Source organism: Elephas maximus, chromosome 16 (assembly GCF_024166365.1).
Source record: "Elephas maximus indicus isolate mEleMax1 chromosome 16, mEleMax1 primary haplotype, whole genome shotgun sequence".
NCBI lineage: Eukaryota > Metazoa > Chordata > Mammalia > Proboscidea > Elephantidae > Elephas > Elephas maximus.
Genome location: NC_064834.1, coordinates 35,401,148 through 35,416,343, shown reverse-complemented (window position 1 = coordinate 35,416,343; position 15,196 = coordinate 35,401,148). Strand labels below are relative to the sequence as shown.

Sequence of the window (15,196 nt, the reverse complement as noted above, 5' to 3'; positions counted from 1 at the left end):
AACCCTGACGCACACCTTTCCTGACTTTAAGCCAATCAGTATCCCCTTGTACTGTTCGAACAACTGCCTCTTGATCTATGTAAAGGTTCCTCATGAGCACAATTAAGTGTTCTGGAATTCCCATTCTTTGCAGTGTTATCCATAGTTTGTTATGATCCACACAGTCGAATGCCTTTGCATAGCCAATAAAACACAGGTAAACATCTTTCTGATATTCTCCGCTTTCAGCCAGGATCCATCTGACTTCAGCAATGATATCCCTGGTTCCACGTCCTCTTCTGAAACTGGCCTGAATTTCTGGCAGTTCCCTGTTGATATACGGCTGCAGCCATTTTTGAATGATCTTCAGCAAAATTTTGCTTGCGTGTGATATTAATGATATTGTTCTCTAATTTCCACATCCGGTTGGATCACCTTTCTTGGGAATAGGCATAAATATGCATCTCTTCCAGTCAGTTGTCCAGGAAGCTGTCTTCCATATTTCTTGGCATAGACGAGTGAGCACCTCCAGCGCTGCATCTGTTTGTTGAAACATCTCAATTGATATTCCATCATCTCCTGGAGCCGGAGGCAAACTACATGATTGTAAATCCCAGTTCCACTACTTGCTAGCTGCATAACTGTGGACAAGTTACCTAACTTCTTAGAACCTCATTTTACTCACTTGTAAAATCGAGGTAATAATAATACCTACCTCTTAGAGAGGCTGTAAGCATTAGATGAACTTTTGTCAGATAAAGAGCTATGGCAGAGAGTAAAACACTCTTATTTTGTCCATTTTCAAACACAAACCCATTCAAATTTGGCCACAATGTATTATTTTATCTTTTCAAGTGTTCAGTTTTTATTGGAAATCTAGTAATTAAAATCACATACTCAACCATAATTCATATTTATAAGCACATTTATTGCTATTCTAATAGAATCCAAACAAGTATTGTGCACTCATGTTCAAGTATAACATTTTGTTTTCTCCCCATGCAATGTCATTTTTGGCAGTGCATGAATAAGTTTAGGATGTACAAAGAATATGTTAACATTTAAAAGAAACTTTACTACTTTTTTTAGCCTCAAATTAGCCTGACCTGCAAAAAAACAAAGAAAGAAAAATATAGGAAAGCTAACGGAAATATCTTTGATATTTGCTATTTTTAGAAATATATTAAGTCTGTATTTGTGAAAATAAGGAGAAACAAAATGCCAGTGTCTTTGTATGAAGGAGGATAACATGTATTTTTAAGTGGTTATTTGCATTCCAAGTGTAAGTAGGATATTATTTAAATACGGTTTAATAATAAGTTAGATTTGAGTGAATGTGCACAGGTCCAGAAAGAAGTTTCACTTCTTTACTTATTTCCTTAAGGTAACTAACATAGGTGAAAATCAAGAGAAATTAAAAATATAACCAGACCACCACATTATAGTTTTCATGCAGGAGATTAAAACAATTTAAAAGAACGTAAGTATTTTGTTTCCTTCTCCCTGAATCAAGAAATAAAAAAGCATCAGGGGAAACCCGACTTCACTAAATATATGGTGAGACGATGTTACAGCTTATAACGATTTAATGTCTTCTACTTTTTTTTTTTTACAGAAAAATAAATCTTAGCTGCAACACTTTCCATTTCTTCAATTTTTAGCCTTTATTTATTTCAAAGCTTTTTCTCTGAAATCAGCTCTTGAAACGATGGCAACTAAAACTAAATATTAGCTATATTTTTTGTAAGGCAGTAACCCAGAGTAATATACATATAAATTTCAAGGAAATTGCAACAAAAGTGTCATTAAAATATTTTACTATTGCTTTGGGGTTTTAGTAATTATAAAAAGGAAATCTTCAATAAAGAATAAAATTTTTCCATAGGAAAATTTTGCCTGCCTTTCCAGTATTGGTTGAGGCTCCGTTGCAAGTAAATTTCTCTTTCAAATACAGTAGAATCTTAACACGAATGCCTTAGTAATGACACAGCTTTATATCTAAATTTACTTTTTGTTCATAACATTTTTAGAGTGCAAAGTGATATGTCAACTTACTGATTGTCTACGCGTCCTCATCTCCTTAGGAACAACTCACTGGGATGGCAACAAGATAACATATGTGGCCAGGTTTGCTGGAGAGAAAGAAAGAAGTTTAGAATAATTGAAATTGAAAGAATTATTCATTGCAAAAGTAGATATATGAACAGGAACAAATAGAGATTTATGAAATGAAGGATGTGAAGAATGCAGGTAAGAAAGATCATTAATAGGGGCCCTGGTGGCAGAGTGGTAAAAGAACTTGCTGTTAACCAAAAGGTCTGCAGTTCGAATTCACCAGCCACTCCTTGGAAACTAAATGGGACAGTTCTACTCTGTCCTATAAGGTCACTCTGAGTTGGAATCAAATGGATGGCAACAGGTTTTGGTTGTTTGGCTTACGGAGCATTAACTACACTCATACTCTTCATCCCAGGATTGCACCGCCAACTGACAATAAGTCAGAATTTGCAAGGGGTGGGATCAGATGTTGTATTTGGAGTTTCATTCTCTGTAAAGTTTATCTGACTCACATAGCTGCTAAATCCAAATCCATGCCCACTCAGCACGATCTTCTAAGTAATCACTGAAAGCTAGACTAGGCCTAAATCATAAAAATCAGAGTAAGTAATAATCACTTTTTAACGCATTCTCAAACGCATGTTTAAGTGGATAGGAAAAAAGGCACTTCAGATAACTGGTTCAACCTCTTCATTTTGTTTCAAGAAGGAAGGTAGTTTAAAAGTGCTTCTTTAAAACCATGTGTATTCACAGATACAGGAGAACATACCGCCCATTGAGCTCTCAGTTCCTTCATATTTTTGCAAACTGTAATTCTGTCTCTACAAAAATGATTTTCACATCCACCCATTTTAAGATTTGCTTTAATTTACCGAGGTCATACTTAATGTATGAGCACTGTTTTCTGAGAACATTCAAACATAAGTAGAAGTTACTTGCTCAAGACAAACTACGAATTTGGACCCTGGAGTACTGTCCTTAATTTGATTGTTTTTGGACAAAAGCAATTGTTTGTACTTTAGCAACAGGCAGTTGTTCTCAATGACCTGAAAGGAATCAACTTAAAAAAAAAAAAAGAGGCAACAACATGGTGTTCACAAGATTTAGTCCAGGGGATTCCCAGTTGATAAAATGTAAGGGGTTGGAGACTAGGATGCAGGCAATGGCAGGAGTTAATGGTCAGTCTTTCAGGCCATGCTAGAGATTTTTGACCTTTATCTTTGTGGTTACAAGAAACAGGCTCTGAGGATATATTACCTTGGTTTAAGTACCAACTTCGCTGCTCATGAGGAGTGTGACCTTGGGAAAATTACTCTTCTCTTTAAGCTTCCATTGTCTTGCCTATAAAAGAATAACAATAAGAGTTAATTATGGTGAGGTTAAAGGTTTAAATGAGATGATGCAAGTAGAACACTTAACACAACGCATGACACAGAATAAGTGCCGATACTTATTAGACTGTAAGCTCCATAAAGGAAGGAATCAAGTCTGCCTTATTCAGGTGTCCAATAAATATTTTTTGACTGTTGAATAAATAAATGCAGGAAGAACACTGTCATGGAGTTTAGAGGGCATGACTGTGGTTGCACCACAGTCAGTAGAGTGTATACGTTTATGTTAAAAATAAATACATGAGGAAAAAACACCAACAGAGTACTTTAAAACCATATAATTAACTGAGCCCAGATTAAGCTCCCATTGCATTCCCTGGATTGTTGGAAGAAAACTCATTGCTGGTCATGTTGTCCCTGGAGTATCGCCAAGATTCAAAAATATCAATTTGCTTGAATGATGTTCTGTGAAGACAGGGTAATGCAGAAGAAGAATGAACTAACTGTTTAAATTCAGGCCTTTAAGTTAGCCTTTTTCTTCTTTCTTTTTTAACTGCTGTGCAACTTTAGGGGAATAATTTACAATCGACAGAAAAAAAAAAAAAGAGCCCACATCCTTTTCAACTTTCAAATTACACTCCAAATAAGTTTCCCTTTTTTTTTTCCCCCATAAAGAAATGTATCAATAGCTCTTTAGTTATCAAGCCATTTTTATGAGGTCTTAGATTTTTTTTTCTCTTATGAATAACTACATAGGAAGAGTTGCTAGCTATTTGCTAGCTTTTCTTCCTCTATATCTAAATTATTTCAAATTCTATTCTTTTCTACTCCAACTTTTTTTTTAAGTTAATGCCCTTAAACACTTCTCTTACAGAAAAAAAAAAAAAGGTACCGAACAACTTGGCAACAACTCCCTAAAGCCTGATTTATGCATATGGGATTCTGAAGCAGAGAAACAAAGGTACAGTATTCCTATCTTTGTGATAGCGGCCATTAAGTAAGTCACAGGACTTGTTTGAGGAAACTCTTGAAGATCATGCAAATGAAGCTAGATGCTATTTGTTGATGATGGGAGCCACTGAAATATTTTGAGCAGGGGTAAGATACATTCAATTTTTAGTTTGAAAATGTGACTCTGTCAGCAGGATATAAGATGATAGATTGAGGTAGCTGAATGATAATGGAGGCAGGGGGAACTGGATTAAGATATTGCAATGGTTAAGAACAGTGAGAGCACCAGCAGTGAAAATGCGGAAGGAACCATTTTGAATTATTTATTGATAGTAGAATCAACAATACTGGATAGTAAATGAATATGGGGGGAAGTGATGAAAAAGAGAAAACAAGGGAGGGTTCTAGTTTTCTGCAGAAGACAGTTAGATGGTGCTATTTATGTGAATACTAAAGACAGGAGTAAGTTTGGGGAGAAAGATGGTGACCAAATTTTAGGCATGTGAAGCATTCATTGATATTCAATAAGCAGTTGGATATAGAGAATTCTAAAGTTCAAGAGAGAATTTTGCACTGTACATATAAAAGCTGTGGGGGTAGAGAGTATGTAGAGTGAGTTGAAAAGACAGACAATTGGGGAACAGTGTAGCATGAATAAGAGTTTCCAGTTAACAAGGCAAAAGCATTACCTAACATGAAATGGCCTGTGCAAATGCATAGGCGCATAGAAAAGCAAGATGAAAGTAGGGAACTAGAAGTGATTTGATACCAAAGTGTTGTTTGCGACTCGAAAGAGACAGGCCATGTCTAGATTAAAAAAAAAAAAAGGTGGCGGGGGGGATCTGTCATGCCAGCCATTTCAAAGAGCTTGGGCTTTATCTTGCAATTAATGGTAAACCAGTGAAAGATTTTTAAAAGGGAGTGATATGATACTATCATGCTGGTGGCAATTATGAAGGATGGAATGTAGGGAGTCTAGCTGGAAAGAGAGAGACTAATTAGGAGGCTCTTACAATCACTTGGTGAGAGATAATGAAGGCTTTTACTAAGGTGGCAGCAGTGAAAAAGGATATGAGGACAGAGAGTGAAGATATATGTAATATTGGTTGAGTATGAGAGCTGAAGGAAAGAGAGGGGTCAAGGATGAAGCCCAGTGTTCTGATTTGGGCAATTGGATGGATACATTGTAACATAAACAATTGTGAAAGCTAATGGAGGAAGAAAGAACACGAGATTGAAAAGAAATGGCTAAATAATTAGGAGGAAATTTGGAAGAAAGTAGCATGAGGGAAATCAAGTGGGTAGAGAGTTTCAAGAAGGGGTCAGTAGTGCTAAATGCTTTTAACAATCAAGCAAGCTAAGACCTAAAAATCTGTCCTCTGATTTAACGACCAGGAGAAGAGTTTCTGGGTGAAAGCAGGTTCAGTGGGGTGGTAGGGACAGAAGCCAGACTGCTGTGGGAGGAGGGAGAAGAGAGGAAGTGGTGATAGTCTAGACAACTTCTTCAAGAAGCTTAGAAGATAATAAAAGCGAGAGACAGAAAACAAAATGAGACTATAGAGTAAATCCAGTTGTTATTTTTTTTTCTTACAAAACTAGGAGTAATAGATCACGTGCATAAACTAATCTAGATTTTTCTACAGAATAAGTCACTTAATATACCATATGAAAAAAATTTAAACATAGAACATAAAGTAATATTAAATATCATCATTTCATACACAAGTGAATGATTTTAAATAATGAAAAGTGGAACATATAACAATATTAAGTAGCACCATTTAATATACAGTGAACAATTTTAAATAATAAAAAGTGAGCCATCACAATGGTAATATTAAATATGAAACAATAATTATATTTTCATTTTACCTTTTAGGATATTTTGGTCACGTATTACTTTGTCAATAGAATTCTTAAAGAAAAAATTCCTGGTTAAAAGAGGAAATTCTCCCCCCGCCCCCCACTTACAGTTTTCCATATGTTATTTATTTTTTAGCAATACAATAATTATTTCCAGATTCCTACTTAACCTCTGAAGGCCTTAGGAATGTTTACTTTACATGGGCTTTTGTCTTATTGTTGTGGTGCTAAGTATTTCTTTAGAGTGGGATTTTGGATACCTAGGATTAACATTCATAAAACAGCAAAACTCTCTCATCAAGCAACCAAATCTCCAACAACTTCATGGGTTAATAAAAGAAAAATGTTTCCCCTTTGCTTAAAAACAATGAATAATATTCTCTCATGTTTATATTCTTAACCATATTTCAGAGACTATACTCATTCATTTATTCTTTAAACAAATGCTTATTTTCTGTCTACTTTTTTTTTTATGTTCTAGGTATTGTTCAGATATAGAAAAATCCCTTCCCTTCACAGCTTGCAGAATTTCTTAATCACAAAGTAGATCCCTAACTCTGGGTCCTGCCTGAATGCCCTCTGCACCCAATTCAAGTTCTAATTCCCCACATGATGCTGTGGACATACACCTCTCAGGCTCTGATAGCCTACCTGGGTCACAGGTGAATAATGTCAAGGGGGAAAAAAAAAGGTTTAAGTGACTCAAATAGAGGCTACAGGCTTTATTCAGCTGAGGTACATCAGGGGGCTCCTGAAGATCAGGTAAGTCCCCTAACTGAAGCAGAATTGGAATTTTATGTACCAGGAGAAGTGTACATGATGTGTCCTTGTGGTCTGGCCCAGGCTGAAGTTGTCATCCTCTTTAACTGCTGAAAACTTCAGCTGAAATGGTTGGCGACTGTTCTGCTTTTTCATGCCTCTTGCTTGGGACCATTGCTGCAGTTCCCCCCTGGTAACTGTCAGAACTATTTTTTCAAGAGCTGTTTTTTGCAAGCACTACTATTTTTCAAGGTTTCAAGGGAGAGGTAGCAAAAAATGGGGCTTAAAAGAGGGGAAAAGAGAGTTTAAAAAAAAAAAGACACAAGTTTTAGCAAGAGAAACAAGGGTGTGTTTTATTTATTTCTTCTACAATAGTCTCTTCACCCTGATCTGCTCTGGCTCCTCACGTAGAGTATCTTTCTATGTGGATGTTTTCTTACCTGATTAAGTTCCAATAACCCTGCCCTGAGCCAGCTGCCTTTCCCCAAGGCACAGATGCCTAATGTGCTCTGCTCAAGTTAGGCATAGACAGTAAGACTAAATTGTTCAGGAAGGGAAGAGAAAGGAAAAGAGGAGAAAAGAAAGGAAGGAAATTAAAAAAGGAAGGAGGATGGGGGGAGGAAGCTCAATTACTTCTTTTGAACTCTCAAAACACAGAAATATCACTCTCCTTTAAAAAACTTTAATGGTGCCCTTGAACCTTCACAATATACACTAGTTATTTATTAAGATCAAAGACTATGCAGCTGGGGAGGAGCCAAGATGGCAGCTTAGTCAGCTACACCATGCCGTCCCTGTGTAACAAAGACCGGAGAAACCAAGTGAAATAGATGCAGATGACAATCCTGGAAACCTGAACATCAAAAGGAAGGATAAAATTGGATCAAACACTGACTGGAAGAAGAAACTGAGAGGAGGTAGCCAATGAAAAAAAGCCAATGAGGAGTGGAAAAAAGCAGAGGTGCCCTGCCAGCTGCCCTGGCACAGCTTGGCTATATTGAGACAAAGCTAGTAGCAATCCCAGGTGAGCAGCACAGGAAGGCAACTTCACAGGATTCCCAATAACAGATAAACTGTAGACATATCCAGAATAAAGCAAGGTGAGCAGAACATGATCCATACCTAACAAGAGAAAGTACAGGAAGGAGGGCAAGGGCTCAAGGAATCCTAGTGTCCACAAAGTAGGGAGGGAACCAAGATTCAAAGACAGCTCTACTCAACAGCAGCAGTCCTGAACTATTTGGGTGGGTGGTGCACATGAAACAATAGAGCCATAGAGTGTCAGCAGGTGGTTCCCCACACGACTAGACTCAGGGCAACCCTCCTTCTTCACACTCGGTTGGGGTCAGGACCCAGTTGCTGGCTGCGGTTAACTGGAAGTGGCCAGGCACCCACGTCTGGTGACCAGAGGAGCGCACTTCTCCTCTCCCCACCCTCCTGATCATTAGCATCAGGAAACCCTGTACTTCTGCCACCCCCACGTGCCTGGGAACCATAATACGATGTCAATGCCCTCTTCTCTTTCGTATGGAGAAAGCCCAGCTGCAACAGGAGAGAATGAAGCCAACACACAAAAAGTCACAGAATTTGGATAAAGCCCTAATGATGATTAAGTCCTTGGATCCTATTCTTTCTGACATGAGCTCTTCTTTCCCATGTTCAGGTTTATGAGCTGATAAATTTGTCTTTTCAGAGTAAGCTAGTTAGGCCTGGATTTCTATCAATTGCACACACACAAAAAATGACTATTATAATTATATATATTTAACTGATGATAATTTTCTGCTACCCCACCCTGCCCACCCAATGAGCTGTAGTAAGCACGCTCCCACATTTCCACTTGCCTGCCACATACCCCTGCCTGCTGAACTGGCAAATGGCAGAGAACGCACTCACACGTGCCTACTAGCCCACCACCCACTCCAGCCCACCGACCTGGTGAGCAGTGGAGTGTGCATTTCTTCACCCCTGCTGGCCCACCACCCAACCACTGACCAGGCAAGTGACATAGAATGCACTTCCACACTCACCCTCACCTACCACACCCACTATACGTGCCACCTTGACCACCCGGCAAGTGCCATCTCCCACTCCCACACTGCTGGACCAATGACAGGCAGTAGCCAACACTCACCTAGTCTCCCCTCAGCTGCCTCACATGACTAGTGAACAGAGACCTGTGTTCACTGCCAGCCACTGCTCTGCACACCTGGAGACAGGTGGTGAGCCCTCCTATACCACCAGACTAGTGACCACCAGATACATCAAAACAAAAAAAGGGACAAATAAAACAAATATAACATCAATCAGTAAATAAAGTAACACCTTACTGTCTCAGAGACAGCAGACAATATCAAATCATATAAAGAAGCAAGACAAGACAGATCAAGCAATTGACCAAAATAAAGGGGCAGAAACCTTCTGAGGAAGAAATGGTAATGGAACTACCTGATAAGGAATTGAAAAGGCTTATATATATAGGATCCTCGAAGACATCAAGGCAAGCACAGACAAAACCAAGGAAAACACAGATAAAACTCTAGAAGAATTCAGGAAAACAATACAAGAAAAAAAGTGATAAAATAAACAGATAATTAGAAACTATAAAAAACAACAACTAGAAATTCAGAAGATTAACAATAAAATATCAGAAACAAATAACTCAATGGATGGACATAGAAGTAGAACTGAATAAATGAAAGAAAGAATCAGCGATAGAGGACAAATCCCTTGATACTAGATTGTTTCAGGAACAATCAGAAAAACAAATGAAGAAAAATGAAGAAAGCCTGAGTTATGTGGGAAACTATCAAGAGGAATAATTATTTACACATGATTGGAATTTCAGAACAGGAGGAGACAAAAAAAAAAAAAGAGAGTTTTTTTTTTTTTAATATTTGATGGGAGAGAACTTCCCTAAAATCATGAAAGATGAGAAAGTTACCATTCAAGAATCTCAACAAAGTCCACACAGGATAGACCCCAAAAGAAAGTCACCAAGACATATCATTATCAAACTTTCCAAAACCAGAGACAAAGAAAGAGTTCTAAAAGCAGCTCAGGAAAAACATAGTATCACCTATAAAGGGGCACCAATAAGACTAAGCTCTGATTCATAAGCAGAAACCATGCAGGCAAGAAGGCAATAGGATGAAATATATAAATACTTGAAAGAAAAGAATTGTTAACCAAGAATCATATATTCAGCAAAATTGTCTCTCAAATATGGTGGTGAAACTAGGACATTCCCAGATAAACTGGAATTAAAGGAATTTGTAAAATATAGACCAACCTTGCAAGAAATATTAAAGGAAGTTCTTAGGGCAGAAAACCAACAACATCAGACAACAACCTGAGATTAAGACACATGACAGCATCACTGGATACCAAAACAGATAAATCTCAAAAGTAAAATAAAGCTACAAAACTGAAAACAGGAAACTAGAGATGTCAATTTGCAAATGATGACAACTTCAGAACAAAAAAGGGAGAATAAATTGTGTAGTTAAAGAACTTCCATATGGAGAGAAAGCCAAAGTGATATCAAGAAATAACAGACTATTTTAAACTTAGGAAGATAAAGATAGATTTCAGAGTAACCACAAAGAGAATTAATAAACTTACAGGCCAAAATAAAAAAGAAGAAAATCATAAAGAGTCAGTAAACACAAAATCAATAACAAAGGAAATGAAAAGAAAATCCCTTAAAAAAAAAAAATCTCAGCACAGAAAATTAAGAGGAATAAAGAAACCATCAACACCACACACAAAAAAAATAATATAGTGATAGCAGTAAATTCATACCTATCGATAATCACACTGAATATAAATGGTTTTAATGCATCGGTTAAGAGACAGAGTTTGGTAGAATGAATTAAGAACATGATTCATTAATATGTTGCCTAAAAGAGACATACCCTAGACACAAAGACATAAATAGATTAAAAAATCAAAGGATGGAAAAATACATATCAAGCAAACAGTGACCAAAAAAAAAGAACAAGAATGGCAATATTAATTTCTGATAAAATAGACTTCAAGCCAAAATCTATTATAAGAGACAAGGGCATTATATAATGATTAAACAAACAGTCAATCCACCAAGAGGACATAACCATAATAAATATTTATGTACCCAATGACAGAGCTCCAAAATACATAAAACAAACTCAATCAGTATTGAAAAGAAAAATAGATGACGGTTCCACAATAATGGTAGGAGACATTAACACAATACTTTAAACGAAAGAAAGAACAAACTAGAAAGAAACTCAACAAAGATACAGATCTAAATAACATAATCAAGCAACTTGACCTCATAGACATATATAGAACACTTCACCCAACAGCAGCACAGTACACATTCTTCTGTAATGCACATGGATCACTCTCCAGTATAGGCCAAATTTTAAGTCACAAACTAAGCCTCGATCAATTAAAAAGCATCAAAATAAAACAAAACATCTTCTCTGATGAAAACACTTTAAGACTAAAAATCAGTAAAAGGAAAGACAAGGGAAAAAATGAAATATATGGAAACTAAATATCACTCTGCTTAAAAACCACTGGGTAATAAAAGAAATTAAAAATAAAATTTAAAAAATTCCTAGAATCAAATAAGAATGAAAACGAAACATACCAAAACCTCTGAAACACAGCAAAAGCAGTGCTCAGAGAAAAATTTATAGCAATAAGTGCACACGTCAAAAAAAATAACAAAGATCCAAAATCAAAACTTAAGCTACAACTTGAAAAAATAGAAAAAGAGCAGTAAAGGAAGCCCACAGCCACCAGAAGAAAGAAAATAATAACGATCAGAGCAGAAATAAATGAAAGAGAAAACAAAACAAAACAAAAAAACAATAGAAAGAATCAACAAGACTAGAAGTTAGTTCTTTGAGAGGAGTAACAAAATTGAAAAACAACTGGCCAAACTGACAAAGGAAAAGAATGGAAAGATTTGAATAACCAATATACGGTAAGAAATGGGTGATATTACAACAGAGCCAATTGAGATAAAAAGGATTATAACAGAATATTATGAAAAATCGTACTCCAAGACATTCAAAAACCTAGAAAATACAAATTAGTAGAAACACAGTAACTATCTAAACTAACACAAACAGCCAGAAAATTTGAACAGACCAATAACAAAAGAAATTGAAGAGGCCATTAGTACTCTTCCCCCACCCCCACCCCCCAAAAAATGTCTTGACCCAGACGGCTTCACTGGAGGATTCTACCAAACAATCAGAAAACAGTTAACACCAATTATATACTCAAACTATTCCAGAACACAGAAAAAGAAGGAATTCTGCCTAATTCATTCTATGACGCTAGCATATCCATGATACCAAAGCCAGTCAAAGACACCAATAAAAAAAGAAAATTACAGACCAATATCTCATATGATATTGAATGACACAAGAAGCATCAAAACAAGATGGAAGGAATGCACAGAGCCACTGTACCAAAAACAGTTGGTCAATATTCAACCATTTCAAGAGGTAGCATATGATCAAGAACGATGGTATTGCAGGAAAAAATCCAAGGTTCACTGAAGGCATTGGCAAAAAAAGAGTCTCCTGGAATTGACAGAATACCAATTGAGATGTTTCAACAAATGGATGCAGCGCTGGAAGCACTCACTTGCCTATGCCAAGAAATTTGGAAGACACCTACCTGGCCAACTGACTGGAAGAGATCCATATTTATGCCTATTCCAAAGAAAGGTGATCCAACAAAAGGTGGAAATTATCGAACAATAACTTTAACATCATATACAAGTAAAATTTTGGTGAAGATAATTAAAAAATGGTTGCAGCAGTACATTGACAGGAACTTGGAAAATTCAAGCCAGATTCAGAAGAGGACATGGATGTTAGATGGATCTTGGCTGAAAGTAGAGAATACTAGAAAGATGTTTACCTGTGTCTTATTGACTATGCAAAGGCATTCAACTGTGTGGATCATAATAAAATATGAATAACATTGCAAAGAATGGGAATTCCAGAACAGTTACTTGTGCTCATGTGGAACTTTTATATATGCCAGGAGACAGTCATCCTAACAGAACAAGGGGATGCTGTGTAGTTTAAAGTCAGGAAAGGTGTGTGTCAGGGTTGTATCCTTTCACCATACTTATTCAATCTGTATGCTGAGGAAATTATCCAAGAAACTGGACTATATGAAGGAGAATGCAGCATCAGGGCTGGAGAAAGACTCATAAACAACCTACATTATTCAGATGACATAAACTTGCTTGCTGAAAGTGAAGAGGACTTGAAACACTGATGAAGATCAAAAACCACAGCCTTCAGTATGGATTATACCTCAACATAAACAAAAGCCCTCACAACTGGAACAATAAGCAACATCATGATAAATGGAGAAAATATTGAAGTTGTGAAGAATCTCATTTTACTTGGATCCACAATCAATGCCCATGGATGTAGTAGTCAAGAAATCAAATGAGGAGGTGGAGCTAAGATGGCAGAGTAGTCAGACACTTCCTGTGGTCCCTCTTACAACAAAGGCTTGAAAAAACAAGTAAATCAATTATATAGGACGATCTAGGAGCCCTGAACATCAAAAGCAAAGTTGAGGAGTTGGACTGAGTGGCCGGGGGAAGGAGAGAGAGTTCAGAAGCAGTGAGGATTTGCCAGACCTGACCTGGCTGGTACCCTGCAGGCTGGATCAGTAGGTGCTCAAGCTGAGGCAAGCAGTAGTGGTTGGGATACGTTTTCCACACTGAGAGAAACCAAGTGGTGGAGAGTCTGCACAAGCCTCTGGAACCAGGGAGAAGGAGCGCTGAATCTGTGGAAGTTAAGTGCAAGCATTGAACCTACAGCATGGGGTCAGAAAACCCTCCCCCCTCTAGGAAATGCCTCTCTCCCATTCACCTGCCCTCTCCCCACTCTGCTTGGTCCAGGGCTGGCTTCAGCAATTGCCGTAACCCCTGGGTTGGAAGTGGGACCTGTTTCTTGCCCTGAGCCTCTCCTGGCTTTGGAGAGGGAACAAATTAAAAAAAAGGAAAAATAATCTGCCAGCTCCCCTAAGCCAGGAACTCAGGGTAGGCACATTCTCTTTATCTAGGCACAGGCATAAGGGGTCCACAGGCTTTGAATGCCTTTCACTCCTGCCAAACCTGTGTAGGCCCATTCCAAAAGTGTAGGCCTTCTTAGCATAGTACAACACGGTATATACCTAAAGCCTATTTTCAACTGCAAAAGCTAAGGGGGAGTGGCAGATTAGTGATATTTGGCACTGCTCTGCCCATTAAGCAGGTCCTCACCTATGCACATCAGGGGCCTGAGGATTGGTGGCTCCACTCACTCTATCTAGCCATCCATGACAGGGGTCTGAGAATAAGTGGTACCTCCCAGTCCTTACAGCCAACAGCACTGGGTGCCCAAAGTCCAGCTATAAAACCGACCCACCTATGTATTCTAGGGAAGAGGGACATGCCTTCCGCCCAGGCACTCAGGGGCAGCAGTCAGGCCCTACATTGCTCAGCACATAAACCCCTACTGCAGCCAGATGCATGTGCCTACTCTAATCACTCCTACATAGCCCTGCACATTTAGGACTGTAGGTGAGAACCTGCACCACACACTTGGTGACTGAGGACCTGGACGCCTGAGCTGAATCCACACAAGAAAAGTAAACAGTCTCCTGGGCTCACATACCTAGTAACAGCTCTAATGACCTGGTGACAGGACTGAGAACTTCAAAGACACAAATAATCAAACTAGCTCACACAACCAGCCTGTCTGTGCATGTCAAAACAAGAAGCTAGGACACAGTAAGCAAACATAAATGAAATAAATATAATAACTTATTGATGGCTTGGAGACAACGATCAACACCAAATCACATAAAAAGGCCGACCATGATGGCCTCATTATGCAACCAAAGAACCAAGAAATTTCCTGGAGGAAGATAAAATCTTGGAATTAACGGAGGTAGAATTCAAAAGATTAATATATAGCGTGCTTCAAAAGATCAGGAAGGAGATCAGGTAGAACGCAGACTAAGCCAAGGGACACACAGACAAAGCAACAGAGGAACTTAAGAAGGTTATACAGGAGCATAATGACAAGTTTAACATGCTACAAGAATCCATAGAGGCAGCAAATAGAAATCCAAAAGGTTAACAATAAAATTTCAGAATTAAACAACCCAGTAGTCACACAAGCAGAATTGAGGCAATAGAAGTCAGAATTAGTTAGACTGAAGATAAAGCCCTTGGCACC

At 37.9% G+C, this 15,196-nt stretch overlaps 1 long non-coding RNA gene across 1 annotated transcript in view; it reads right to left on the bottom strand.

The window, feature by feature from the left end:
- The window catches only part of LOC126059883 (uncharacterized), a 56,664-nt gene that overhangs the window by 19,351 nt on the left and 22,117 nt on the right, over window positions 1-15,196 (bottom strand). Inside the window, exons 2-3 of the long non-coding RNA XR_007513504.1 lie at window positions 3,295-3,378; window positions 2,035-2,111 (exon numbers count right to left, since the gene is read on the bottom strand). This is a non-coding gene — a long non-coding RNA (uncharacterized LOC126059883). The remainder of the gene's footprint in view (window positions 1-2,034; window positions 2,112-3,294; window positions 3,379-15,196) is intronic.